This window comes from Papio anubis, chromosome X (genome assembly GCF_008728515.1).
Source record: "Papio anubis isolate 15944 chromosome X, Panubis1.0, whole genome shotgun sequence".
Classification (NCBI taxonomy): domain Eukaryota; kingdom Metazoa; phylum Chordata; class Mammalia; order Primates; family Cercopithecidae; genus Papio; species Papio anubis.
The window spans coordinates 128,670,627-128,698,548 of NC_044996.1; the positions used below are offsets into that span (position 1 = coordinate 128,670,627).

General features: G+C 42.6%; 2 pseudogenes; both read left to right on the plus strand.

Annotated features, from left to right (window-relative positions):
- The first annotated feature begins 1,456 nt into the window (after positions 1-1,456).
- LOC110742181 lies at positions 1,457-3,989 on the plus strand (annotated as a pseudogene).
- A 23,811-nt stretch (positions 3,990-27,800) lies between these two features.
- On the plus strand, positions 27,801-27,922 carry LOC116272321 (annotated as a pseudogene).

Genomic DNA, 27,922 nt, shown 5'->3' on the forward strand with positions numbered 1-27,922 from the left:
ATCACGCCATTGCATTCCAGCCTGGGCAACAAGAGCAAAACTGCGTCTCAAAAAAAAAAAATGTGTATATATATATTACACATATATAAAGAATGATTTAAGCACTAAAATTATAATTTATTTATTATTTATTTATTTATTTATTTATTTGAGACAAAGTCTCACTGTCGCCCACACTGGAGTGCAGTGATGCAATCCTAGTTTACTGCAACCTCCGCTTCCCGGGTTCTAGCGATTCTCCTGCTTCAGTCTCCCCAGTAGCTGAGATTACAGGCGTGTGCCACCACGCCTGGCTAATTTTTTTATTTTTAGTAGAGACAGAGTTTTGCCATGTTGGCCAGTCTGGTCTCAAACTCCTGACCTCAAGTGATCCGGCCGCCTCAGCCTCCCAAAGTGCTGGGATTACAAGCGTGAGCCACTGCACCTGGCTAAAAACTATAATTTAAAAAAAAGAAAGTGCTTGCACTTTCCTGGGACCCATGCAGTCATCACCTTGTGGACAAGGCCAGGATGCCCTTCCAGAGACATGTAACTCAGTCACCTTCATCACTCTAGCCAACAGCCAGCGCTCACTCCGGATATGTGAGTGATGCATACTACACCAAGCATTTCTATTAATGCAAAATCATTAGGGGAACTCAGAATGTTAGAAAGAAGAAGACATGTCACCCATAATTATACTACCTAAATATAACTACTATAAGCTTTTTTAGTATTTTTATTTCCAATTTTTTTTTTTAAGTTTTTTGAGACGAAGTTTCACTCTTGTTGCTCAGCCTGGAATGCAATGGTGTAATCTCAGCTCACTGCAACCTCCGCCTCCTGGGTTCAAGCGATTCTCCTACCTCAGTCTCCCAACTAGCCGGGATTACAGGCGCCCACCACCATACCCGGCTAATTTTTTGTATTTTTAGTAGAGACAGGGTTTCACCATGTTGGCCAGGCTGGTCTCGAACTCCTGACCTCAAGTGATCTGCCCGCCTCAGCCTCCCAAAGTGCTGGGATTACAAGTGTAAGCCACGGAGCCTGGTCTATTCCCAATCTTTTTATCTGCCCAGATTTCTCTATATGGTTATAATTAATACATATGGACAGTTTTGCAGCCCGCTTTTTAATTTGTATTAAACAAGTATATTTTCGGCCAGGCACAGTGGCTCACACCTATAATCCCAGCATTTTGGGAGGCCGAGGCAGGCGGGTCACTTGAGGTCAAGAGTTCAAGACCAGCCTGGTCAACATAGCGAAACCCCGTCTCCTAAAAATACAAAAACTAGCCAAGTGTTGTGGCATGTGCCTGTAATCTCAGCTACTCGGGAGGCTGAGGCAGGAGAATTGCTTGAATCCAGGAGAAGGAAGTTGCAGTGAGCCAAGATCGTGCCACTGTACTCTAGCCTGGACGACAGATCAAGACTCTGTCTCTATTTAAAAAAAAAAAAAAAAAAGTGTATTTTCGTATATGTTACCATGTTTAATGGCTGGGTAATAGTCCATTTGATCTGGCAAATGAATTATAATTCCTTTGCTGTTGTTGAAAAATTAGGTATATGATGTAATCAACCTTTAAAAGTAGGCATCCCAGTCAGAGCAGACCTGGGGACCTGTGCGCCCTGCACCCAGTTAACTGCTGAAGGGGTTGGCTCAGGCTACCAGCCCCTTTGGTGAGAACTCTGCCTGGGGCTCTGCTGATGGTTCTGAATCATGGAGGTGAAGAAGACTTCTCTAGCTAGGTGACGTTCTTGTTGAAAATCATAGGCTACCTCAATCGGCTCTTCCTACAAACTGTCTTTAAGAGAGGTGCCTGCTCGCACTGATCCAGGAGCTAGGGCGTAGCAGCTTCCATGGATAGGGAGATGGGCCCTCTTGTGACCTTTGTGTGGAAGGCAGTGTTGACTATGCTTCTGCACTGGCAGGCATCGCCTTCCACAATGAAGGGCGCTGGTTGAATGATCCAGCCACAAGACCCTTGTGGTGTTGAGATGGACCTACTACCTCAGAAGAGTGGCTCCCACAGCACTGGCAACAGCACCTGACATGGGGTTGTCCAACTGGAGCTTCACAATAACCAAATCTTTAGCTGTCCTCTTCATCTTCAATCTTCTCTCTGTTCTTCAAGCTGGAGGAGTTGCAATGGCACTGGTCCTTGTGATCCTCCTCATCGCCGGGGGTCTCCATGTTCACCTTCAAGTCCACACAGCCCAATGTGGAGGGCTTCACCTTGGTGCTGGAGACCTTGCTCATTGGTGGCATTCGCTGAACCCTCACCCAGACATTCCAGCAGAAGGCTGATCTTGGCTTCCAGGACTCCATCGACAGCATGTTCCACCTGCAACCACTCATGTTTCTGGGGCTCTTCCCTCTCTTTGCTGTATGTGAAAGTCACCATTTGTCCACGTCGGGGGAAATCTTTCATTTCCAGGACACAGGGCTGCTCCTGGGGCACTTAGGAGCCTCTTCCTTGGTGGGCTTCTCACCTTCAGTTTGGACTTCTCTGAGTTCCTCCTGATCTCCAGACCCTCCAGCCTCACTGCCTCCATTGCTGGCATTTGGAAGGAAGTCGGCACTTTGCTGGGTGATCAGATCAGCCACCTGAACTGGCTGGAATTCCTGCTCTGCCTCTCAGGAATATCCTTAAAGCCCTGCACTCCAGAGGTGATGACAGCTCTGAACCCTTGAAGAGGCTAGGCTCCAGTTCCCACCTGGAGCCACTGCTCTGAAGCAGCCAGCAGGAGTAAGATGACAATGCCGAGGAGGAGTACTTTTTGGCCCAGAGGCAGCAGTGACCAGCCAAGGGGAGCAGCTTGAAAGCAGGCCACTCTCAACTAACACTTGGCAGTAGCTCAGGGGACCTGGGTGGCTGGCTCTTCATGGCAGCTGGGAGCAGTGGACCGGGAGTCACCTGGGCATGACCATGTGGTGTGGCCAGGTCAGGGACTTGTAGCTTCCGCCCCTCCCTTTGGAACATGGTCAAACAGAGAGGGTGAGCACCAGGCCAGCTTGGGACCTGGCCAGAACTGGGCCCAAGCTGTGCTAGAATCGCAGCAGCAGACGGGAGTGGGCTGGTTCTTCTCAACTATTTCCCAGACTCTGACAGCCAAGACTCATTTCTGAGGGGGACTGGGTTTGGACTGCAGAGCAATTGGGAAGGGGACCTGGAGAGGCTGGGGCCCTCATCACCTGGGCAGCGTCTTTTCTCAGATAGCAAATTTATTTATACTTTGGAAATAAATGGTTCACAGTCCAGAGAAAATGAACAAAAAATCCTTCATAAGCATAAAGGTCTCTCCAACTTTAGGATTATTCCATATAACATTCTCATGAAGCAGAGCAATTGGATCAAAAGGTGTGAATATCATTGAGGACCAATACACATCACCAACCCACACAAAGGCTTTCCTACCAGTTTACACACCCATCAACATTGTCTGAGTGGTCATTTCACCAAAGCCTCAAAGGTCCCAGGTTTCTGTAGTTGTTCATTTTGTTTTGTTTTCTATCTTTTTTAATTTGGGTGAGAAATTAATTCTGGTTTTCATTTTAATTATTTCTTCAATAATTAATAAGGTGAAAGTGTTAGAAAGTCACATTTTCCAGTGCCTATCAGAGCACTAGGCTAGTTGATTTAAGTTGTGTTAAAATAACTTTCTTCATATCCACACAATAGCTGCTTCTAAATTTCCATGTAGTGTCTAGAAATAGCTATCTGTTTGAATTTGTGTTTGCACAGCAATTTCAAAATATTGAGAAGATGTCAGTTGTCTATATTTAAGAATAAGCACATCCAGCGAAGATTATTCGGGGGAGACCTAAACTCCCAAGCTACCCATTGGTATTGCCAGGAAATCCACACCACAATATTGCTGCAATTTACAGATGAGTACCCTAAGCCTTGGACGTTTTAAGAAACTTGCCTGGCTGGGCGTGGTGGCTCACGATTTTAATCTCAGCACTTTGGGAGGCAGAGGCGGGAGGATCACTTGAGCCCAAGAGTTCAAGACCAACCTGGGCAACATGGTGAAGCTCTGTCTCTACAAAAAAATACAAAAATTAGCCAGGTGTGGTGCATGCACCTGTAGTCCCAGCTACTAACTAGGGAGGCTGAGGCAGGTCCATCCCCTGAGCCTAGGAGGTCAAGGCTGCAGTGAGCCATGATCACACCAATGCACTCCAGCCTGGGCAACAGAATGAGATCCTGTCTGTCCCAAAAAAAAAAAAAAAGAAGAAGAAGAAGAAGAAGGAAGAAAAAAAAAAAAGAAAACAGAAACTTACTCAAGAGTCCCATAGATATATAAACCTCAGAGAATGTAAATAGACAATCAGGGCAGAGTGGATGGGGGTCCTCAGTTCACAGAACAAAAATCAAACTAAGAATGACATAACATCGTTACAAGATCTTTCTGGTACATCTCAAATTCAACCACTTCTTATATCTCTGCTGCTGCTACCCCACCCAAAGCACATCCTCGCTGGATTACCACAGTAGTCTGCAAACTAGTTTCCAAGTCCATCCATACTCCTCTACAGCTTACGTTCTACATGTCTCCTAAAGATGTTAGTAATCTTTTTTTTTTTTTTTTTTTAGAGGGAGTCTCACTCTGGCCTAGGTTGGAGTGCAGTGGCGCAATCTCGGCTCACTGCAACCTCTGCCTCCTGGGCCCAATCAATTCTTCTGCCTCAGCCTTCTGAGTAGCTAGGACTACAGGCTTGTACCACCATGCCTGGCTCTTTTTTTTTTTTTTTTGTATTTTGGTGAGACAGGGGTTTCACCGTGTTGTGAGCTGGTCCCGAATTCCTGACTTCAGGTGACCCACCCACCTCAGCCTCCCAAAGTGCTGGGATTACAGACATAAACCACCGTGCCCGGCTGCAATCTTCTTTTTCCTTTTATTCATTTGGCAGCAAAGGGAACTTGTATAGGTGACTCTGGTCACTCTGGTGACTCTGGTCAGCTTCCTCTGACATCTTGTAGTTCCTCCCCGCCCCCAGTGGAAAAAAAGAACCATAAGTACATGAGCCCAAGCTGACGCATTCCCCACCTGTAGGACTTGGGCTTTGCCCATGCCTGGGTAGGAAGAGCAGCCAGACCATCATCTCGGCCACCTGAAACAGTCTTCCCTCATTCTCCCTGCTCAATTTCCAGCCTGCCAGATGGAGGGGGGTGTTGAGTACCTGCTATGGGACAAACACCATGCCAGATAATAGGTTCAAGACCGTGAACAAGACACAAAAGATTCTAGAATTTTGGCACTTACTTTCTAGCAAGGAATACTGACAAAAGTAAATAAACAAAGAAAATTTATGCAGTGTGATAAGTACTACGAAGAAAGTGGAGTATGAAATTAGCCTAGAAAGTAATAGGGAAGGCCATCAACTGACTTAGATAGGGTGATTGACAAAGGTCTCCCCGGGAAAATGACATTTAAACTGAGACTCAAAGGAAGAGAAGGAGGGATGGGGTTGGGATTGTGGGGAGGCTGAAAGAGAACAGTAAGTTCAAAGACCCTGAGGTGGAATAAAAATGGGCAAGCTCAGTGATCTGAAAGATCAGAATGTTCTTGGTGCACAGTGAGCAAAGGGAAGTTTGATATGAAACGTCCCTGAGATGTAAGCAGGAGTCCAATCACATAAGGCCTTAGAGACTATGATAAGGAGTTTGGACTTCATTCAAGGTACAATGGAAAGGCATAAGAAGAGTTAATGAAGAGAAGAATATTAATCAACTATCCCTTGATGTTTTATGAGAAATTGATTGGAATATTCATGAGTGGTGGTGGGAAGACCAGGTAGGAGCCTGTGGCTCTGATCAGGTGAAAGTTAATGGTGGCTGGGACTGGGCTGGTGGCCATGAAGATGGAAGGAATTGGAGGGCTCTCAAGATACATTTTAGAGGTAGAATCAAAAGAAATTGCTAAAAAGGAAAACCCACATTCACCAAATACTAATAGATTTGTTTGTGTCTTTAACAGTTAAAAAATCACTAAACACCTCTAGATCAAAATGGCAAAAAAAGAAAAAGAAAGAAATGTAAAGACTATTCTAGAAAGAAATATTGGTCAGGCGCAGTGACTCATGCCTGTAATCCCAGCACTTTGGGAGACTGAGGTGGGCAGATCACAAGGTCAGGAGTTCGAGACCAGCCTGGCCAAAATAGTGAAATCCTGTCTCTACTGAAAATACAAAAAAAAATTAGCCGGGCATGGTGGTGGGTGCCTGTAATCCCACCTACTTGGGAGGCTGAGGCAAGCAGAATCACTTGAACCTGGGAGGTGGAGGTTGCAGTGAGCTGAGATGGTGACACTGAACTCTAGCCCAGGCGACAGTGCAAGATTCTGTCTCAAAAAAAAAAGAAAAAGAAAGAAAAGTTATACTGCCATTTGTGATTTAAATTTTAAGAAATCATTCTGAAGGACTTCGATGAAACAGGCACTTATAATTGGATGGCTGATGACTCACAACATGCATAATCATTAAAAAATAAACTTTTTGGCCGGGCTTGGTGGCTCACACCTGTAATTCCAGCACTTTGGGAGGCTGAGGTGGGTGGATGGCCTGAGGTCAGGAGTTCGAGACCAGCCAGGCCAACATGGTGAAACCTCGTCTCTACTAAAAAAACACAGAAATTGGCCGGGCGCGGTGGCTCAAGCCTGTAATCCCAGCACTTTGGGAGGCCGAGAAGGGCGGATCACGAGGTCAGGAGATCGAGACCATCCTGGCTAACACGGTGAAACCCTGTCTCTACTAAAAAAAAAAAAAACCAGAAATTATCCAGGTGTGGTGGCGGACACTTGTAATCCCAGCTACTCAGGAGGCTGAGGCAGGAGAATCGCTTGAACTCTGGAGATGGAGGTTGCTGTGAGCAGAGATTGCACCATTGCACTCCAGCTTAGGTGACAAAAGCAAGAGACTTCATCTCAAAAAAAATAAAATTAAAATAAATAAATACGTACATAAATAAACTTTTTTTAAAAGATCAAGCATGACTCCAAGGTTTCTGGTTGAATAATGAGTTGGTTGACATTGCCCTTTACTGAGATAAGGACAACTGTGCAGGGAAATAAGGTAAAGGTTGTGCACAGGGATTAAGAATTCAACTCTAGAAATGTTAAGTTTGAGGTGGGCTTAGTCTTCTTGACTCTGGATAAGGTAAACATATGATGGTTCTTTATAAAAATAATAAATGTGACTTAAGTTGATGCAACAACAAATTAAGCACTAATGGCAGTGGAGAACAATCTGTAAAAGACCTTCCAAAAGTGAAAGCACCCAAAACTGCTGTGTTTCTCAGAGAATTTATTTGAAACTTGCAAATAATAACACTATGAGATAGGTACAGGATTATTGCTCTTTTATTGTAGATGAGTAAACAGAGAGTAGAAATTTTAAAAACTCATCCAAAAAATACACACCTAATAAGGGGAGAAATTGGGATTATATAAATTGTAACAATCTATGGTACATGTAGGAAAAGATTATTTTTCTAAGACCTTGTGCCAGATAGTACGTTAGTCTCCCAGTTCCAAACTGGTCCTTGCCAGGGCTGGGACTCTGCATAACATTTCTGCTTTGCCAGCTGCTCTCTGCTAGGCTCTGCCAGTAGGGGGAGCTAGATAGAGACTGTAAGTCGGGGGAAGGGAAAATAGACTTGCTGCTCCCCATCTGCTTCCTACATCTTGACTGCAGCAGTTCCTTGCAGCAGGGGATGGCGCGCTCTCCCCCTGAGGTCTGGGTCCCAGTCCCTTCCTCGATGTTTCTAAGTTTTAATAATTCCAGCCTCTTCCTTTGCTCACTCAGCCTTCCTTTGCTACCCTAGAGTTCTCTTTTGAGTCTTTCCTAGATCAAGATCCTTTATATTAATTTTTGTTTAAGTGACTGATGTGGTTTCTGTTTCCTGACTGACCCATGGCAGATATAGGCCTAAAAAATGAAAATTCCCAGCCACTGTCACTTATATACAAACGCTAAATCCTAAATGCAATTTTAGTAAACTCAGCAGCAAAACAGTTGAGGCTCATGACATGGATCATCCTGGTGAAGCAGGCCTAATTTAATATGTTAAATTAATGAAATTTAACATATTATTATGCAAGACACAGTCAGGAACAGGGGAGAGAATTATGACCTAAATTAAAGTCCTGTCCTTCACGGAGCTTCAGGGAAGCCAGATATTTCTTGAACAGTCACACAAACACATGCTCTGTGAGAGCTATTTATTTATTTATTTATTTTATATATATTTTTTTTTGAGGTAGAGTCTCCCTTTGTCACCCAGGCTGGAGTGCAGTGGCACGATCTTGGCTCGCTGCAACCTCTGCCTCCCGGGTTCAAGCGCTTCTCCTGCCTCAACCTCCCGAGGAGCTGGGATTACAGACACGTGCCACCATGCCCGGCCTTCTTCTTCTGACACAGTAAGCGAGGATTTTAAGCCATGTCAGCCAGGCTGGTCTTGAACTCCTGACCTCAGGTGATCCGCCCGCCTTGGCCTCCCCCAAAGTCTGCTGGGATTACAGGCATGACCACCAGGCTGGGCAATTTATATATATATATATATATATATATATATATATATATATATATATATATAAATATTTTTAGACAGCGTCTTGCTCTGTCATCCAGGCTAGAGTGCAGTGATGTGATCATGGCTCTACTGCAGCCTCCAGCTCCCAGGCTCAAGTGATCCTCTCACCTAAGCCTCCCAAGCAGCTAGGAGTACAGGCATATGCCACCACACCCAGCTAATCCATGAGAGTTTTTAATAGGGTATGTGACATGGTCAGGAAGGTCAAAGGTCAGAGAAGACTTCCCTGAAGAAGTGACACTTGGACAGGTATTTGAAGGACACATAAATAGCTATTCAGGCAAAGAGACAAGAGAAGAGCATGTGCAAAAGTCATGTACTACGCTGGGCACAGTGGCTCACACCTGTAATCCCAGCACTTTGGGAGGCCAAGGTGGGCAGATGGCTTGAGGTCAGGAGTTTGAGGCCGAACCCTGGCCAACAGAGTGAAACCCCGTCTCTATTAAAGATACAAAAATTAGCCGGGTGTGGTGACACGCACCTGTAGTCCCAGCTACTCAGGAGGCTGATGCAGGAGGATCACTTGAGTCTGGGAGGCAGAGGTTGCAGTGAGCCGAGACCTCACCACTGCACTCCAGCCTAGGTGACAGATCCCGAGACTCTGTGTCTGAAAGAAAGAAAGAAAGAAAGAAAGAAAGAAAGAAAGAAAGAAAGAAAGAAAGAAAGAAAAGATCTCCACTGCAGTGTGCTCATCCGGGGTGCTTTTAAACATCTCACACTGCACAGCAGACTAATTATGTCAAAATTTGGGGGGAAGACTCAAGCATCAGCATTTTTTAAAATTCCTCAGGTAATTCCAGTGGGTAGCCAAGGTTGAGAATTGACAGACTATTATTGTATTCAAAGTCCTATTCTAAATTCTAGTGGTGTTAAAATAAATAAATAAAGCATGCAATGTGTGCCTCAGCTGGGTGTGGTGGTTCACCACTGTAATCCCAGCACTTTGGGAGCGGCGGAAGATCCTTGAGCCCAGGGACGAGCAACCTGAGCAGCATAGGTGGAACTTCTGCCATCTCTAGTTTAAAAATGAAATATTTCCTTTTGGTAGGAGACCAGCTTAAATAAATAAATAAATAAAATACTTTTTTTTTTTTGAGGCAGTCTGGCTCTGTCACCCAGGCTGGAGTGCAGTGGCCCAGATCTCCAGCTCACTGCCTCCGCCTCCCGGGTTCGCGCCATTCTCCTGCCTCCAGCCTCCCGAGTAGCTGGGACTACAGGCCCGCCACCTCGCCCGGCTGGATTTTTTTGTATTTTTTAGTAGAGACGGGGTTTCACCGTGTTAGCCAGGATGGTCTCGATCTTGTGACCTCGTGATCCGCCCGTCTCGGCCTCCCAAAGTGCTGGGATTACAGGCTTGAGCCACCGCGCCCGGCCATAACATATTTTTTAAAAGAAAAAAAATGTGGGCCTATATACGGAGTTACTTCACTTATTAATAACATGCTATTTTTACATAAAGTAATTTTTCCTTGAGCATTTTAGTCTTCTCAAACAATTAAAGATGAACAGTTGGTTAGACATTTAAATTTTTTTGAACCTTATTAATTACCCACTTCAACAGAACTAATGGACTTAAGATGCAAATGAAAACTGCAAGTTCAAAGCTATCAAAAAATTAATGATTGAACCTTTCTGTTGTTGCAGAAAGATGATTATTTGATAACACTCATGGTTATTTCAGAACCAAAGGAGATGCCTGTTATAAAGAAAGATTCTAATCTCCAGTCCCTTCATCTAGAATTTTAAAATTGTAGTCACTTTTTGGAAAAAGTTTTTATTGTGAAATAATTTCAAACTTGCAGAAAAGTTGCAAGAATAGTACAAAGAATTTCCATATACCCCCTTCACCCAAACTTATCAATTGTTAACATTTTACCATTCTCTAGATAGACAGATGATAGACGAATGTAGATAGCTACAGTTTTGATTTATAAGAGAGTAAGTTTATCACGTCCCTTTACCCCCTAAATACTTCAGAGTGTACGTCCCAAAAACAAGAACATTCTCTGACATAATCACAGTTCAATCACAAGAATTTGGAAATTTAATGGTGCAATAACACTATTATCCAATCTACAGCTCATATTCAAAATTTTTAATTATATCCATAATGTCCTTTCTAGCACTTTCTCCCAGTCCGGGATCTAATCCACAAATACACATGGCATATATCATGTCATGGCTCTTTGATCTCCTTTCATCTGAAAAGGTTCTGTTAATATGTTGCAGAAAATCCTTCAGCCTGGGTTTGTGTGATGTTTTCTCAAGAATAGATTGACCTACCCTTTTTTTTTTTTTTTTTTTTTAAGACAGAGTCTCGCTCTGTCGCTTAGGCTGGAGTGCAGTGGCACGATTTTGGCTCACTGCAAACGCCGCCTCCCAGGTTCAAGCGATTATCCTGCCTCAGCCTCCTGAGTAGCTGGGATTACAGGCACCCGCCACCACGCCCAGCTAATGTTTGTACTTTTAGTAGAGACAGGTTTTCGCCATGTTGGCCAGGCTGGCACATTTTTTTTTTAGGCAGAGTCTCGCCTCCCTCTGTCGCCCAGGCTGGAGTGCAATGGCACAATAACGGCTGAATACAACCTCTGCTCCCGGGCTCAAGCAATTCTCGTGCCTCAGCCTCTCCAGTAGCTGGGATTACAGGCACCCACACCCACGCCTGGCTAATTTTTTGTATTTTTAGAAGCGACAGGGTTTCATCATGTTGGTCAGTCTGGTCTGGAACTCCTGACCTCAAGTGATCTGCCCACCTCGGCTCCCAAAGTGCTGGGATTACAGGCATGAGCCACTGCGCCCGGCCGAGTTATACATTTTTGGATGGGGATACCACATAAGAGATGATGTGTTCTTCTCGGGGAACCACATCAGAAAGTTCATGACGTCAACTTGCCCCATTGCTGGTGATGTTTGCTTTGATCACTTGGCTAAAACGCTGTCTAGTGTCTGTCAGGTGATCATGATAAGGTTACTAATTTCCCTTTGTGATGTCATCTGTGGGGATCTACCTGCAGGGTCCAGACTAGGCTGAGGTGAGTGAGGCTTAGGGATGTAAGCAGTACTCCAGGACCTGATGGGGAGATCCTAGTCTCCCTTTTTAAAGACACCTTGTCACATAATCTGTTCACCTACCGTCTCTTATCACGTTTAGGAGGAAATCTTGCAAAAATAAAATTATACTATCAAAATTTTAACAGGAAATTTAAATCAAATCAAGACATCAAATTTGGCATAAATGAGAAGAAAAGAGAAAGCAGGAAGAGCAATCCAGGTGGGTGGGGATCAAATAACAAAAGCAAAGCAAGCAGGACAGGGCAGGATCTGCTGGGCAAACTCGGAGCAGAGAGTAGTGGTTGGGATGACTGTGAAGGCCTCGTAACTGGGGCCCCTAAGTCCGTCCTTGTCTCCCTACAGTCTCTCTCAGCATAGAAAGCCAAGTGATCCTTTAAAATTCGAAGTTGCACTTGGAAAGAAAGGCTAATGGCTCACAGGGTCCTGCCTGAGCCACCCACACCCACGTTGGGGACCTCTTCGCCCACTGATTGCCATAGCTCAATGACCTTGCAGTGCAGACCTGCTCTGCTCCAGTCCTGCAAGAATAGAACAAGCCCACCCACCTCACCTCGCCTCCCCTGCCTCGGGGACTTTGCGCTATCTCCCTGGGCCTGGGACATTGTGTCCCCAGATAGCTACGTGGCTCCCTCCCTCTCCTCCTTCAGATTTCTGCTCAACCTTCTCAGCAAGACCTTCTCTGACCAACCCCCACAAAATCCTCCCTGCTAACTCCCTACCTCCCTTCTTTGCTTTACTTTTCTCCAGGGCACTTATAATCAGCCAACAGACAAATGGGGTTCTTTGCTTCGTCTTTGACATCCCACTAGAATGCAAACTCCACGAGGCGAGGAAGTTTTGTGTCTTGCTCACTTCTGGATTCCCAGCGCCTAGAACATGCCTGGTGCATAAGAGCTCAGTAAATGTGTGTGTCTTTGTGTGTGTGTGTGTGAGTGTGTGTGTGTGTGTGAGACAGAGAGACTGAGACAGAGAGAGATAGAGAGAGAAAACGAAGGAAAGGGAGATCAGATAAGGTTGAGAGGTAGGTTGGAACTAGATTTTATTGGTTGTCTAACACAATGGATTTACCATGAAGATAATGAAGCTTAAGGAAAGGTCCTAGCAATGTGCACATGCACATGGCCATGTGTTTAAATTTGCAAAAGTAGGCTAGGTTCGGTAGCTCATGCCTGTAATCCCAGCACTATGGGAGGCCAAGGCTGGAGGCTCACTTGAGCCTAGGTGTTCGAAACCAGCCTGAGCAACATAGTGAAACTCCATCACTATAAATAATACAAAAATTAGCTGGGCATGGTGGCACGCACCTGTAGTCCCACCTACTTGGGAGGCTGAAGCGGGAGCATTGCTTGAGCTCAGGAGATTGAGGCTGCAGTAAGGCGAGCTTGCACCGCTGCATTCCAGCCTGGGAGACAGAGTGAGACCCTGTCTCAAAAATAAAATAAAATAAATTTGTAAAAGTAAAATGCTTAAGCTGCAATCAGTTAGAAACACTGTCTCCATTCCAACTTCCCCTCCATCTCAATATATGCACAGAGCATGGTGCTAAGCTGGAGCTTTTTCCCAGAGTTCTCAGCTCTATGTGATTCCAGGTTAGCACTGGCCACTAGAGACATTCTGTAGGCGATGCGGAGGGTAGATGTACACCAGCGGCCATATTTTTGAAGCTCTGAAGGTTAGTCTGGGGGTGTGTCACTGATCTGATCCCTCACTTAGGCAACACTGGGCAGCTCCTTCAGCGACTTCAAAGCCTGGGTCAAATGCATGTGTAGTTCCATGGCAAAGAGTACCAGCTTATCGTGCAGGCCACACACGACACCATGACAAGAGGTGGTGAGAGGTTGGACACGTGTTCCAGTTTGTCCCCAAGCATTCCAATTGTTATCCACATGCAGTTCTCCTTCCTAAATGCCGGCCTGGCTGATCTACAGCAACTTCAGGCTCAACAATAAACACGGAGGTGACAGCTTACACATATTCTTCCCCTGGACCCCACAGTGGCATAGGATCGAATCCCTATAATGAATCCCTTATTTTAGATCTCTGGCAGTTCTGCTTGTCAGATCGACCCCTGACTGATACACTTCCCACTATGCTCAGTGACATTAGAGTGGCTACAGGCATTTTGGGGATCTAGCTAGGGGAAGTTGAGTTGGAGATCTATTTGGCTAGGGTTTAGAGAAACATACATGTTTGACGGTCATTTCCATGAATGGTTAAGTCATGCATTAGCCATCCAAATAAGGAATAGCTCTCAGGAATGCTCCTACACCCCACTGCCAGAGGACATATCACAATATGATCATGTCCGAGGGCACCTGGCACCAGATGTGGGTAGTGGACAAAAAACAAGGCTTATGGTCAGGTGCAGTGGCTCATGCCTGTAATCCCAGCACTTTGGAAGGCTGAGGCGGGCAGATCACCTGAGGTCAGGAGTTTGAAACCAGCCTGGCCAACATGGTGAAACCCCGTCTTTACTAAAACTACAAAAATTAGCCAGGCTTGGTGGCGTGCTTCCGTAATCCCAGCTATTCAAGAGGCTGAGGCAGAGGAACCACTTGAACCTGGGAGGCAGAGGTTGCAGTGAGCTGAGATCGTGCCTCTGCACTCCAGTCTAAGCGGCAGAGCGAGACTCTGTCTCAAAAAAAATAATAATAATACTAAGGCTTCAAACACACAAAGCCAGAAGCAAGTCTGGGGAAAGTTCTTCCAAGCATATTATGTGATTTTTCCAGATTTTGTGATGCTTCTGGTATTTGTCAGCTCTTTAACATTTGTAATGTGTCGTGATTTCTCATTCCAAATAATTATTCACTTTTGTATCTAATGTTATACTATGAAGTTTGTATTACTGCTCTTAAAGAGGGCCCCCAAACTGCATAAGCTTCAGCACCCATGAGATCATCTTCTCCTCTTAAATATCAAGCTGGAGAAACTGGAATCCACTCTGGAGCCAATCAGCAACCATCACAGGATTCTGGCAGAAGAATGGAATAATCAGATCTGTACCAAGCAGTGATGTGTTGGAGAAGGATCATATTGGCTCATGAGAGCTCATTGTGAAGTTTTCAGGAATTTTACGAGGTGACTAACGTCAGATCAGTAGCTTGAAATCAGCCACTGCAGGAGTATTTATACCACAGAAATTGGCAAGTGCTGCAAATCAGGCCTTCCCCCGCCACCAGAGAGCCAGCTGTTAAACATATAACAACACATCACTGGTATAATACCAGGTGATTCCCTTGGTCATAAATCTTCATGAGAAAATATCCCTGGAATGAATTTACTCTCAAGTGTAGCTGATAGAGATGGGGGTTAGGGAGGGAAGAAAAGGTAGAAGGCATCACAGAGAAGTTGCTTAAAAGCTTTGAGTACCTGAAGGAGAAAAATAAAGGAAAAGGATGGGAAACTCAAGAGAAACAAAATTGTACCCATCCCCCAACTTTGCCTAAGATGAATCCTGCTGATCTTCCATTCTACATGGGAGCACACTGCAGTGAAGTTTTTTGTTGTTGTTGTTGTTGTTGTTTTGAGACAGAGTCTTCCTCTGTCGCCCAGGCTAGAGAGCAGTGGTGCAATCTTGGCTCACTATAACCTCTGCTTCCCAGGTTCGGGTGATTCTCCTGTCTCAGCCTCCCGAATAGCTGGGATCACAGGTGCACGCTACCACGCCTAGCAAATTTCTGTATTTTTAGTAGATATGGGTTTCTCCATATTGGCCCGCCTGGTCTGGAACTCCTGGCCTCAAATGGTCTGCCCACCTTGGCCTCCCACAGTGCTGGGATTACAAATGTGAGCCACCACACCCGGCCTGCAGTGGAGATTTTTGAGTTTGTGTGTTGCATGGTTACTTGGGGAAGCTCTGATTATAGCATATGTAATTTAATATTCTAAATTGGATTTAGAATCACAATAAAAGGTCATTGTCTTTGTTTCTGGGGGACTTTGAAGATATATTAAAATAAATATGAAGATACATATTTTCAATGACGTTATTAAATTACACAGATCATATTTCATCTAGTTTAAGGTGTCATGATTATAAGACACACTATTATTTTATATATAAAACTAAGAAAAAAATGTTGCCAACTATACTATGACATGTTTCAGATGAAATGTGAATTCAGAGATGTTAAAATGTGGGAGAAAAAGAGAATGAGTTTCATAATCAGTGAAATATGAAATAACCTTTGGATCTCTCCTGGGCTAAAAACATTGTTTGAGAAACGAGGAAATTGTAGATCCGGAAGAGCAAACCATCTACTTAAGGGGATAGGCCTAGTTAGTGACAGAGTTGGAAATGAAATGCAATTATCTCCCTGCCTTGATCAGAGCTCACAGTGATTAGAGAATTTCATACATCAGAGACAGCGATAAGGGGCTAGTGTGGAAGTACCTTTTACCTCTGAGAATACAATGTGCTAAAAGGTATGGATTGTCCTCTGATAAATCAGAAAATGCTGTATAGGACAAAATGACAGCATCTGCTAAAAAGGTCCCCATATCTAGCATTGGTTTCTTTATTTCTGGTTTTGTTTTGTTTTGTTTTGTTTTGTTTTGTTTTGTTTTTGAGACGGAGTCTCACTCTGCCTACCAGGCTGGAGTGCAGTGGTGTGATCTCTGCTCACTGCAACCTCTGCCTCCCGAGTTCAAGTGATTCTCCTGCCTCAGCCTCCCTAGAAGCTGGGATTACAGGCACCCGCCACCATGCCCGGCTAATTTCTGGGTTTTTTTTGTTTTGGGGGTTTTTTTTAGTAGAGACAGGATTTCATTATGTTGGCCAGGCTGGTCTTGAACTCCTGACCTCAGGTGATCCGCCCACCTCGGCCTCCCAGAGTGCTGGGATTACAGGCGTGAGCCACTGTGCCCAGCCTAACATTGGTTTCTATTATAAATTTCCAGTGTCTGTAACAGTGTCTTGCTGAAATATTTATTGGCATATTGTAAGTTCTCAATGAATGTTAGATGCATTTATCTAGCTCAGTGACTTTCTTGATGACTTTGAACCAGTTACTTCATCTCTCTGGGTCTGCTGCATCTTCATCAAATGGGCATACTAATATCCTTCACTGAGGGGCATAGCAAAGGTTAAATGAGATGGAAATGTAAGTCTGCCTGACACAGAAGCTGGTCAATGGTGGGAACACCAATGTTAGTTTTCTTCACCCTTAAGGTATTGTTGTTAGATTCAAAATCGTTTAAATGCCAACTTTGTAAAGTCATTCAGAAAAATCAATATTCCTATACAGTCTAATACTCTTCTCCAATATAGTAGTAGCCAGTAGCCAAGTGTGACTATTTAAATTTTTAATTAGCCAGGTGTGTTGGCTCACGCTTGTAATCCCAGTGCTTTGGGAGGCCGAGGTGGGAGTGTGAGATCAGCCTGAGAAACACAAGGGAGACTCTGTCTCTATAAAAATATTTACAATTGTCCATGCACAGTGGCTCAGGCCTGTAGTCCCAGTTACTTGGGAGGCTGAGGTGGGAGAATTACTTGAGCCGAGGAGGTTGAGGTTGCAGTGAGCCGTGTTTTCGCCACTGCACTCCAGCCTGGATGACGGAGCAAGACCCGGTCTCAAAAAAACAAAATAAAATAAAATAAAATAAAATAAAGTAAAAATAAAAATAAATGTATAGTTAAACGAACTAAAATTAAATTTTCATTTCTTCAGTCATTTTAGCTACATATCCACTTGTGGCTAGTGGCTGCCGTGCTGGACAACACAGATATTGGACATTTCCATCATTGCAGAAAGTTCCATTGGATAGCGCTGCTCTACATTCATGAGAGGACCACGATGCCCCTGTTTTTTTCCTCAACCCAAGCAAGGAGGTCCCAAAACATGTTATACCAAACGTCACTTGATTCGTGCGCCCTCCCGTGGCTAGAGGTGGAAACTAGTATGCGTTTAGCAGATGAAGCGGCACATTTATAAAAGGGGTAGCTTAGAAATCTTCATTAATCTGACCACTAGAAAGAAAGGCGACATAAAATAGAATATGTATTTTGAATGCTCTAGAGACTACTAAGAAAAATCTGTTTGAGAAGGTTTGATCACGTAATCCTATTATTCCTGTATCTCAGTATTTCCTGGACTACCTACCCTTGTGGGATAAAGACATTCTCTGTTTAAACAAAGGATGGTACTATATGGCTGTTTAAAAGTGAGGAGAGACAGGCAGGATTATTCGATGAATGATTCCAGGCGCTCTCTCAGTGGCACCTGGCAACAAACAAGCTGGAACCTGTGGCTCCCCCTGTGGGGACTGGGAGGACTAGACTGAGACTCCACTTCCCACTGGATGAAGGGGACTCCTGTTTCTGGGTGCCGGGCACCTGGCCCTTCCGGGCACTCCCCCACACAGCTGGCACCAGAGCTTAGCCTGCCTGGAGCCTGAGCCCAAGAGTTTATGCCCGACCTACCACCCATGCAAGGCTGTTCTCACGCTTGCGCATTAGAAATGAAAAACCGTGGCGGCGGGGTGGGGCTTCCCGTGAAGCAGTCCCCGCCTGAGTTCTGCGGGTCCCCAAGCACCCTCGCCACAGGATGCAAAAAGCATGAGGGACCTGGGCGGCCGCTGACTTCTGCCTGGGATTTCAGCCTCACCAGTGACACCCCTGGTGCTGAGGAGGGGCGGGGCGGGCGGAGAGCTAAACTTCTTTGTACAGATTTTTTTCTGAAGACATTAGTATATTAATATTTCCACACACACACAAAATAGTAAACACAGAGAAATACAAAGAAAATAAAGATCACTCAAAATCCTGTCACCCAGATAAAATCACTAATACAGCTAAATATACGGTTATACTACACATAATGGCATTTCTCCCTACACTGGTTTACTTATTTTTAAGAGATATTCAGTGAGCAATGCACGTGGCCAAACAGCAGCTGCCTCCTGAGGTCTGGCACAGTTTCCGGGTCCCTCCCCCACGCAGGACATGCACAGTACAAGAATTGGGTTGAACCCGGCGCAGTTCTTCAACTCAGAACAGCTACCCCTTCAAATGGGCACCTACGTGTGTACACTGTGTTCGGTGCATTGTCCCTGTTTGGGAGCAAGTGCCAAGTCACATCCCTTCTCGTGCAGCTGCAACTCATCAATCAAGAGTTTCACAAAGAATGTTTTTGGAAACCAGGTACACACTGACCCGCTAATGTTCCACATTTATCTGAGCCCGCTACATTCTGGGGCACAGAGACACATCGTGTTGGCTCTTCTTTTTTAAAAAATTAGCTTTATTGAGATGAAATCACATACTATACAATTCACCCAATTAAAGCATGCAAGTGACTAGTTTTTAGTACATTCACAAACTAATTACAGAACATTTTCATACCTCCTAAAAGAAAGCAGACAAATTAGCAATCACTCCTCATTTTCCCCCAAACCTTCCAACGTTAGGTAATCACTAATCTATTTTGTGTCTTTATGGCCATTTCATATAAATGGAACCATACGGTCGGGCGAGGTGGCTCACGCCTGTTATCCCAGTACTTTGGGAGGCCGAGGTGGGCGGATCACTTGAGGCCAGGAGTTCAAGACCATCCTGACCAACATGGTGAAACTGTACTAAAAATACAAAAAAAAATTAGCCGGGTGTAGTGGCACACGCCTGTAAAACCAGCTGCACGGGAGGCCGAGGCAGGGGAATTGCTTAAACCCGGGAGGCAGAGGTTGCAGTGAGCCGAGATCGTACCACTGCACTCCAGCCTGGGCAACAGAGCCAGACTCCGTCTCATAAATAAATAAACAAATAAATAAATAAAGGAACCATACAATATGTGTTTTTTGTGTCTGGCTTCTTTCACTTAGTATGATGTTTTCAAGGTTTATCCATGTTGTAGCATGTATCAGGACTTCATTTCTTTTTATTGCCAAGTAGTATTTCATTGTATAGACATAATGCATTTTATTTACCCATTTGTCAATTGATGGAATCCCATTAATATATATGTGTATCCTTACACCAGTACCACACTGTCTTGATTACTGTAGCTTGTAGTAAGTCTTGATCTAGGGAAGTGTGAGTCCTCCAACTTTGTTCAAGGTTGTTTTGGCTTTTCCAGATCCCCTGACTTTTCATATGAATTTGAGGATCAGCTTATCAATTTCTGCACAGAATTTAACTGAGTTAGGGATTGCGTTATATCTGTAGATCACTTATACTGTTTATAACCTGCTTGCTTTTCAGTTAAATATATTGTGGACATCTTTCCATTTCAGTAATTACAGAGTTCATCTTCTTTCTTATGTAATAATTCAACAAATATTTATTAAATAATTACAAGAAACCAGGTGGTCTGGTTTCCTAGGTAGAAAGCTTCTTTTTTTTCTGGGTGGGATACATGTACAAAAAAAGATTACTTACAGCTTTACAAAATGAGGTAAATATAGATATAGGCTTTTAGCTAGACTAGGGTTTCTTGGTGTCAGCATTATTGATATCTGGGGATTATTCCTTGTCGTGGGGGGACTGTCTTGTACATTGGAAGATGTTTAGCAGCATTCCTGGCCTCTACCCACTAGACTCCAGGAGTATTCCCCCTCCCAGTTATGACAACCAAAAATGTCTCCAGACATTGGCAAATGGCCCCTGGGAGGCAAAATTACCCCTGGTTGAGAACCACTGAGCTAGACCTTACATAATCATTTATGATGATTCCATAGTACATCCCATGAATAATCTACAATTTATGCAACTAATACCCTATAATTCCACGTTCCTGTTACGCCCAATTTTTTACTATTTTTTATAAAACATTACTTTTAGAAAGTACAACATCAGCTCGTTGGGGTAAATAACTATATCATGTTAGATTTTTTTTTTTACTATAAAAGTTCTACATGAAAATTATTTTTTCAAACAATTTTGAAGCTAAAATTAAAAGGATTTATCTCTCAATCCTACTCCCCAGAAATAGTGTATGGTATGTTAGTTTTAAATTTTTACATTTATTCAGAAGTGAAGTGGTAAAAACCTTCTTTTAGTGCATTTTTATCATTACATGTGATAATTTGGTCTATTCACTGCACATTTTATCTGGAGCTCTCCAAGCCACATTTTTCGAGCTGCTGGTCTTGGCCCATTCATGGAATCAAATTAGAGGGTCACGAGCAGCACTTTTTAAAATGAAATAGAACAAAACAGATCATATCAGAGTATATTATACATAACAAAAATAAGTACTATTTTTTGAAAAAATTGTTTCAGTATCAGATAGACAGATGAGATAGATAGATGAAAAATATATGCGTAACTATAGGTTACAGCCAAGAAAAATGTAAAAGCCACTGCTGTAAGCAATCTAAATATATATAACATTCCTTTCTATAATGTTAGTAAAGTAGCGGATGGGACAAGTCTCTTCTTTCTTGACTAGAAAAGAATAATTAATATAACATAAGCAAAAATACTTAGTGTTAACAGTTACCCCCAGAAAAACAACACCTATTTAATGTCAATTTAAGTTACCCCCAGAACAACAAAATACTATTTAATATAAACTTAAGGTCCATCAACTCAAATTACCCTGACTCCTTAGGAATTAAATGATAACATGCAGACTGGTGTAATGGCTCACGCCTGTAATCCCAGCACTTTGGGAGGCTGAAGCGGGTGGATCACTTGAGGTCAGGAGTTCGAGACCAGCCTGGCCAACATGGTGAAATCCTGTATCTACCAAAAATACAAAAATTAGGCCGGGCGTGGTGGCTTACGCCTGTAATCCCAGCACTTTGGGAGGCTGAGGCGGGCGGATCACGAGGTCAGGAGATCGATACCATCCTGGCTAACACGGTGAATCCCCGTCTCTACTAAACATACAAAAAAAATAGCAGGGTGTGGTGGCACGCGCCTGTAGTCCCAGCTACTCGGGAGGCTGAGACAGGAGAATCACTTGAACCCGGGAGGCGGAGGTTGCAGTGAGCCGAGATCATTCCACTGCACTCTAGCCTGGGCTACAGAGTGAGACTCCATCTCAAAACAAACAAACAAACAAAAAACGCCAGCCGTGGTGGCAGGTGCCTATAGTTCCAGCTACTTGGGAGGCTGGGGCAGGAGAATCACTTGAACCTGGGAAGCCTGGGCAACAGAATGAGATTCCGTCTCACAAAAAAATAAATGAAATAAAATAAATGATTCAATAGGAATCATCCACAGCACGTTTATACATTTACAACTTAAATAACATTATGGTATACATTGTGATGGTTGCTGATTCTTTAAAATCTAGTTCTCTTGTACCTCATTCTTCACTCAGTTTGACTCATTAAACATGACCAAACGCTTATGGCTGCCAGTAGGGAGAATGGGACATGGTGGCTTATATAAATGTTGTACCTCCCCTTAGCAAGGAGAAGTTAGAATGGCAGAGTTTATATGGCCATGATGCTCTTGAATGTCTTTTAATTTAATGCCAGGATGAAACAATAAAGTCCATGTGACCAATTTACAGTACTATATAAATCTTTATGTTCATTTAAGACTAACTTACGGCCGGGCGCGGTGGCTCAAGCCTGTAATCCCAGCACTTTGGGAGGCCGAGACGGGCGGATCACGAGGTCAGGAGATCGAGACCATCCTGGCTAACACGGTGAAACTCCGTCTCTACTAAAAAAAAAATACAAAAAACTAGCCGGGCGAGGTGGCGGGCGCCTGTAGTCCCGGCTACTCGGGAGGCTGAGTCAGGAGAATGGCGGGAACCCGGAAGGCGGAGCTTGCAGTGAGCTGAGATCCCGCCACAGCACTCCAGCCTGGGTGACAGAGCGAGACTCCGTCTCAAAAAAAAAAAAAAAAAAAAAGACTAACTTACTGTGATATTTGGCTACACGGCATGGTTAACAAAGGATTTCACTAAAATCATAGGATAATTAAGATTTCCTGGCCGGGTGCAGTGGCTCACTCCTGTGATCCCCACATGGGAGGATGGCTTAAACCCAGGAGTTTGAGACCAGCCTGGAATATAGTGAGACCATGTCACTACAGAACATGCAAAAATTAGCCAGGCGTGGTGGCATTTACCTAGAGTCCAGGGAGGATTGCTCGTGTCCCAGAGGTCAAGTCTACAATAAGCTGTGGTCACATGGTTGCATTCTAGCCTGGGTGGCAGACCGAGATCCTATGGGAAGGCGAGGGAAGGGAAGGCGAGGGAAGGGAAGGCGAGGGAAGGGAAGGTGAGGCGAGGCGAGGCAGGGCAGGGCAGGGCAGGGCAGGGCAAGGCAGGGCAAGGCAAGGCAAGGCAAGGCGGAAGGAAGGAAGGAAGGAAGGAAAGGAAGGAAGGGATTTCCCCCTAAAATTTGAATATTTACTATAACTTGAAATGATTATATTTTCAAGGTTGCTGAAGCTAAATTATAGATGAATACACAAAATGACCTTCAAACTAAGAAACAGAAAACATTTGCTAGACCTGAGAAACACGTTTTCCCCCAAAGTTTTATTTAAAAGATCACCAAAAAGACTTGATAAAGAAAACTTTTGACTCCTCTGTGTGAGCCTATTTGCCGGAACACCCATAGCCAAGTGATGCCAGCTTGGCTGATCTATCAATGCAATCATTGAAAGCCACATGGCAGAGAGAAGGAAAAATAATAAAGTGAATCCTTTTGGAAATGTAAGGGGATTAAAAAAACAATTTATCTCTAATAAATACAGCATTTCATTCTGAGATCTAGTCCAACTCCTCACTTCAGAGATGAGGAAAATGAGTCTTAGAGAGGATAAGGCTTTTTAAATTAATAGACTATTTTTATGAACAGTTTTAGGTTTACAGAATAATTGAGCTGAAAGTACAGTTCCCATCAATACAGTTTCCCATGTTAATTCACACATGTTAATCTCTATTACTTTAATTTCACACATTAATTTTGCATTAATATGGCACATTTGTTATAATTGATCAGCCAATATAGATGCATTATTATTAACCAAAGTCCATAGTTTACATTAGGGTTCAGTCTTTGTGTTGTACATTATATGGCTTTTGAGAAAGATATGACATGTATCCACCATTACAGTACCATACAGAATAGTTTTACTGTCCTAAAAATCCCATCTATTCATCCCTGCCTCCCCGCTCCTGAATCTCCGGCAAGCAATGATCTTTTTACTGTTCCGTAGATTTTAGCCATTTTAATATGTGTGTAATGGTATTTTCTTGTTTTAATTTGCAATTCTGTAATGGCATATGATGTGGAGCATCTTTTCATATGCTTATCTGCCATCTGTAGATCTTCTTTGGTGAGGTGTCTGTTCAGATCTTTTGCGTTTTTAAATTGAGCTGTTTGTTTTCTTAAGGTTGTGTTTAAGAACTGCTTGTATGTTTTGGATACCAGTCCTTATCAGATAAATGTTTTGCAAATATTTTCTCTATGGCTTATCTTTTTGTTCTCTTAACAATGTCTTTTGCAGAGCAGAAGTTTTAAGTTTTCATGGAGTCCTATTTATCAATTTTTCTTTTTGGTAGATCATACTTTGGGTGCTGTGTCTAAGCAGTGATCACCAATCTCAAAGTCATCTAGATTTTCTCTTATATTATCTTTTAGGAGTTTTGTAGTTTTGCATTTTACATTTAGGCCTCTGATTCATTTTGAGTTAATTTTTGTGAAAGGTGTAAGGCCTATGTCTAGCTTCGTTTTTGTTTTGTTTTGTTTTGGTTTTTTTTTTGTTTTTTTTGCATGTGGATGTCCAGTTATTCCAGCACCATTTTTTAAAAGGATTGTCCTTTGTGCATTAATTGCCTTTGCTCCTTTGTCAAAGAGAGGTAAGACTTTTTAGCAATACCTCGAGGTGTTATTTTTGTATCAGTTCTTTTTGCTGATAAACTGACTACAGCTAAGTGTTTAAGGGAATTGTCTCTGGAGTCAGATGATCTTTTTTTAATCTAAACATTTTCAGTTGCAAGCTGTGAGATCATGGGCAAGTTACTTAACCTCTCTCAGCCTCAGTATACTCAACTGTACAATGGGGTTGATGATAACAACATGATTAATAATAATTGTAAGGTTATCATGACACAGATTAGATAATACAGGCAAAATATCTGGCACATAGTAAGCCCCCAATAAGTGTTGAGTAAGGGCTGCTACTATTGGAGTATTCAAAATTTAACTTGCTTTCTGCCTTGGGGCTCACTATTGAAATATATCAGACAAAAATATATACACATCTTTCTTCATTCTCTAAACCCCCTTCTAATTTTTATAAAATTATGTACCATTTATGTAGGTTTTTTTCCAAAATCACGTTCTCTGCAAATTCATCTGTGGTGGCAGCAGCCAGATTCGTAGTTGCTCAGTGGTCATTGATAGAGGAAGGGGCACAAGGAAACTTCTGGGTGTCATTGAAATGTTCTTTTTCTTTTTTTTAATTGTAGTTGTGGTTTCATGGGTGTTTATATCTGTCAAAATTCATTGAATTGCATACTTTAAATGGGTGCAGTGTATTGTACATAAATTATACCTCCATAAAGCTAAAACACACACAAGGAGGAAACGTAAATACTATCTGGATATTGATACCAAGGAATTATTGCTACTTTTTTACATATGAGAATGTATTGTAGTTATTTGAATTTTTTGAAAAGTCCTTATCTTTTAGAGATGCATAGAGAAATACTTGCAGATGAAATAGTGTGATATGTAATATTTGCATCAAAATAATAAGAGATGGGAAGGGTGGATTGGGGAGAGAGATGAAACACATTTGACTATGAGCTGATAACTATTGCAGTTGGATGGCATGTACATAGATAGTTCATTCCACTATTCTGTTTTCTTTTTTGTGTTTAAAATTGTCTATAATTTTAAAGCGTTTTAAAGAACCACTCCACAGATACAGAAACTGTTGCCTTTATTTCAGTTGATAAATGGAACAGTACTGAAAGCATCATTAAGGTTTTTCGATTTTTTTCTGCACACCATTTATTTTTTATTTATTTTATTTTTTATTATACTTAAAGTTCTAGGGTACATGATGTGCACAACGTGCAGGTTTGTTACATATGTATACATGTGCCATGTTGGTGTGCTGCACCATTAACTCGTCATTTACATTAGGTATATTTCCTAATGCTATCCCTCCCCTCCCCCCACCCCACGACAGGCTCCAGTGTGTAATGCTCCCCTTCCTGTGTCCGAGTGTTCTCATTGTTCAATTCCCACCTATGAGTGAGAACATGCGGTCTGCGCACCATTTATAATTTTTAATTATAATTTTTAAGATAATTATAGATTCACACACAGTTGTAAGAAATAATATAGAGAGATCCCCTGTATACTTCACCCAGTTTCCCACAAAGGTAACATCTTGCAAAAGAATAGTATAATATCTCAATCAGGATATTGACATTGATATAATCCACTCATCTGATTTAGATTCTCCCAGTTTTACTTGTCCGTGTGTGCGTGTGTGTGTGTGTATGTGTGTGTAAAGTACTATATAATTTTATCACCCAAAATTGTAGGTTCTTGTATCTACCACCAAAGTCAAGATACTGAACAGTTTCAATACTACACAAGCACAAGGATTTTTCATTTTGCCCTTTTATAACCATACTTACCTTCCTATACACCACCCCCCCATCCCTATTCCCTGGCACAACTAATCTGTCCTGATTTTTATTTCAAAAATGTAATATGAATGGAATTATATAGTATGTAACCTTTTGAAATTGACTTTTTTTCACTCAGTCTAATTCCCTGGAGCTTCATCCAAGTCATTGTGTGTATCAATAGTTTCTTCCTTTTTCTTGTACATTGATGATATGTATGTACCATACATATGTTTGTTTGTTTAACCATTTACTGGTTGAAAGACATCTAGTCTGATTTCAGTTTTTAGCTTTTACAAATAAAGTGCTGTGAACATTCACAGATGCATTTTCATCTAACATTTTGTTTTCTACTAGTATAATAATTTCCCCTTCTATCGGTTAATCTCAGATGAGCAGTAAGTTTGCAAACTTTCTGAATAAAATCTGTTGGCTTAATAGATCTGTACATTTGAAGCATGTATAATTTCCGTTTAGAGATTGTGAAGTATTTTTTCAACAATATAATGAGTGTCTCTGGTTTTTCCTCTAACTTATTTTGAAAAGCAATTCTCAATAGGAATTTGTAAGTGACCTTATAACTACAGACCTTTTGAAGGCTATGATAGCTTTACATCAGTGTCAGTTTCCTCTTTGTAATAATCAAACTAAACAATCTTGCTGTACCTCCTGTACCTCATAAATATGTATTCAAAGGCATATTTTCTGACTGATATACCCATATGCCATCACTGAGGGCCAGAGAACATGTTACAGATTTGAAATTTGTGCCCTTAGGTCTTTCAGCATAGTACAATAATGAAGTAATTTACATTCAGCCACAGTTATATTGCAAATTTCCAATTTACTAGGGAATTCTATTTTCAAAAACCATTACTGATCCTCTTAAAAGTGAAGCATGGTTTTGTTGTGGTTATTTTCCTGCCTCCTCTTAATGCTAAGCTAACCCCCTTTACTTTGTTTGTGATGCTAGGGCTGGCACTGCAAACTGCTTTTCCCAAACTCCCTTGCTGGTTGCCTTCCTGTTAGGTTCTGTCAATGGAAGGTTCTGATGGGAGATTGGAAGGGGTGAGAAGGGTCTTCTTGCTGCCAACTCCTATCAACAGATGCCCAACACACATGGCTCCAGCCTCCACTTTCTTTCAGTCTTCCCAGCATCACCATACCACATAGCTGTCAGCACCAACCAGCCACACCTTCCTTGGTGATCTGAGTCTCAGCCGAGTAGTACACTTTTCAGTTGTCAGAGCAATGACTGTGGGGAGTACCAGCCAGCAGGTGAAGTAGCTGATATGTACCCAATTCTCGGTATTGAATCAGCTCTATGTGAAATACTTAGCATAGCTTTTGCCTTACAGAGTGTTGTAGCTTTCTTATACAATTGCAAGAACAATTTTGCGAATTTTTTAGTATCATGTCTGTGTCCTCTCCAGCTACAAAGGTCATGTTCCTTATTCGGGATAATCTGTGGTTAAATTCAGAACTTGGAGAGAGAAGGGGGTAGGTTTGTGCAAATATCAGATTTATTTGATGGTAGGCAACAAATGGACACAGGCTAACTTAAGCAAAAAGGAAATCCATAAAAGCTACATAGGAGCTTTGCGCAGTGGCAGTATCATAGCCAATGAGGTTTATCTGAGGCGCGATTATTGCTAATTGAAAAGCTACGTAGGAGCTCACAGAATCAAAGGAGCCAACTTGGAAAGGGTAGGAACCA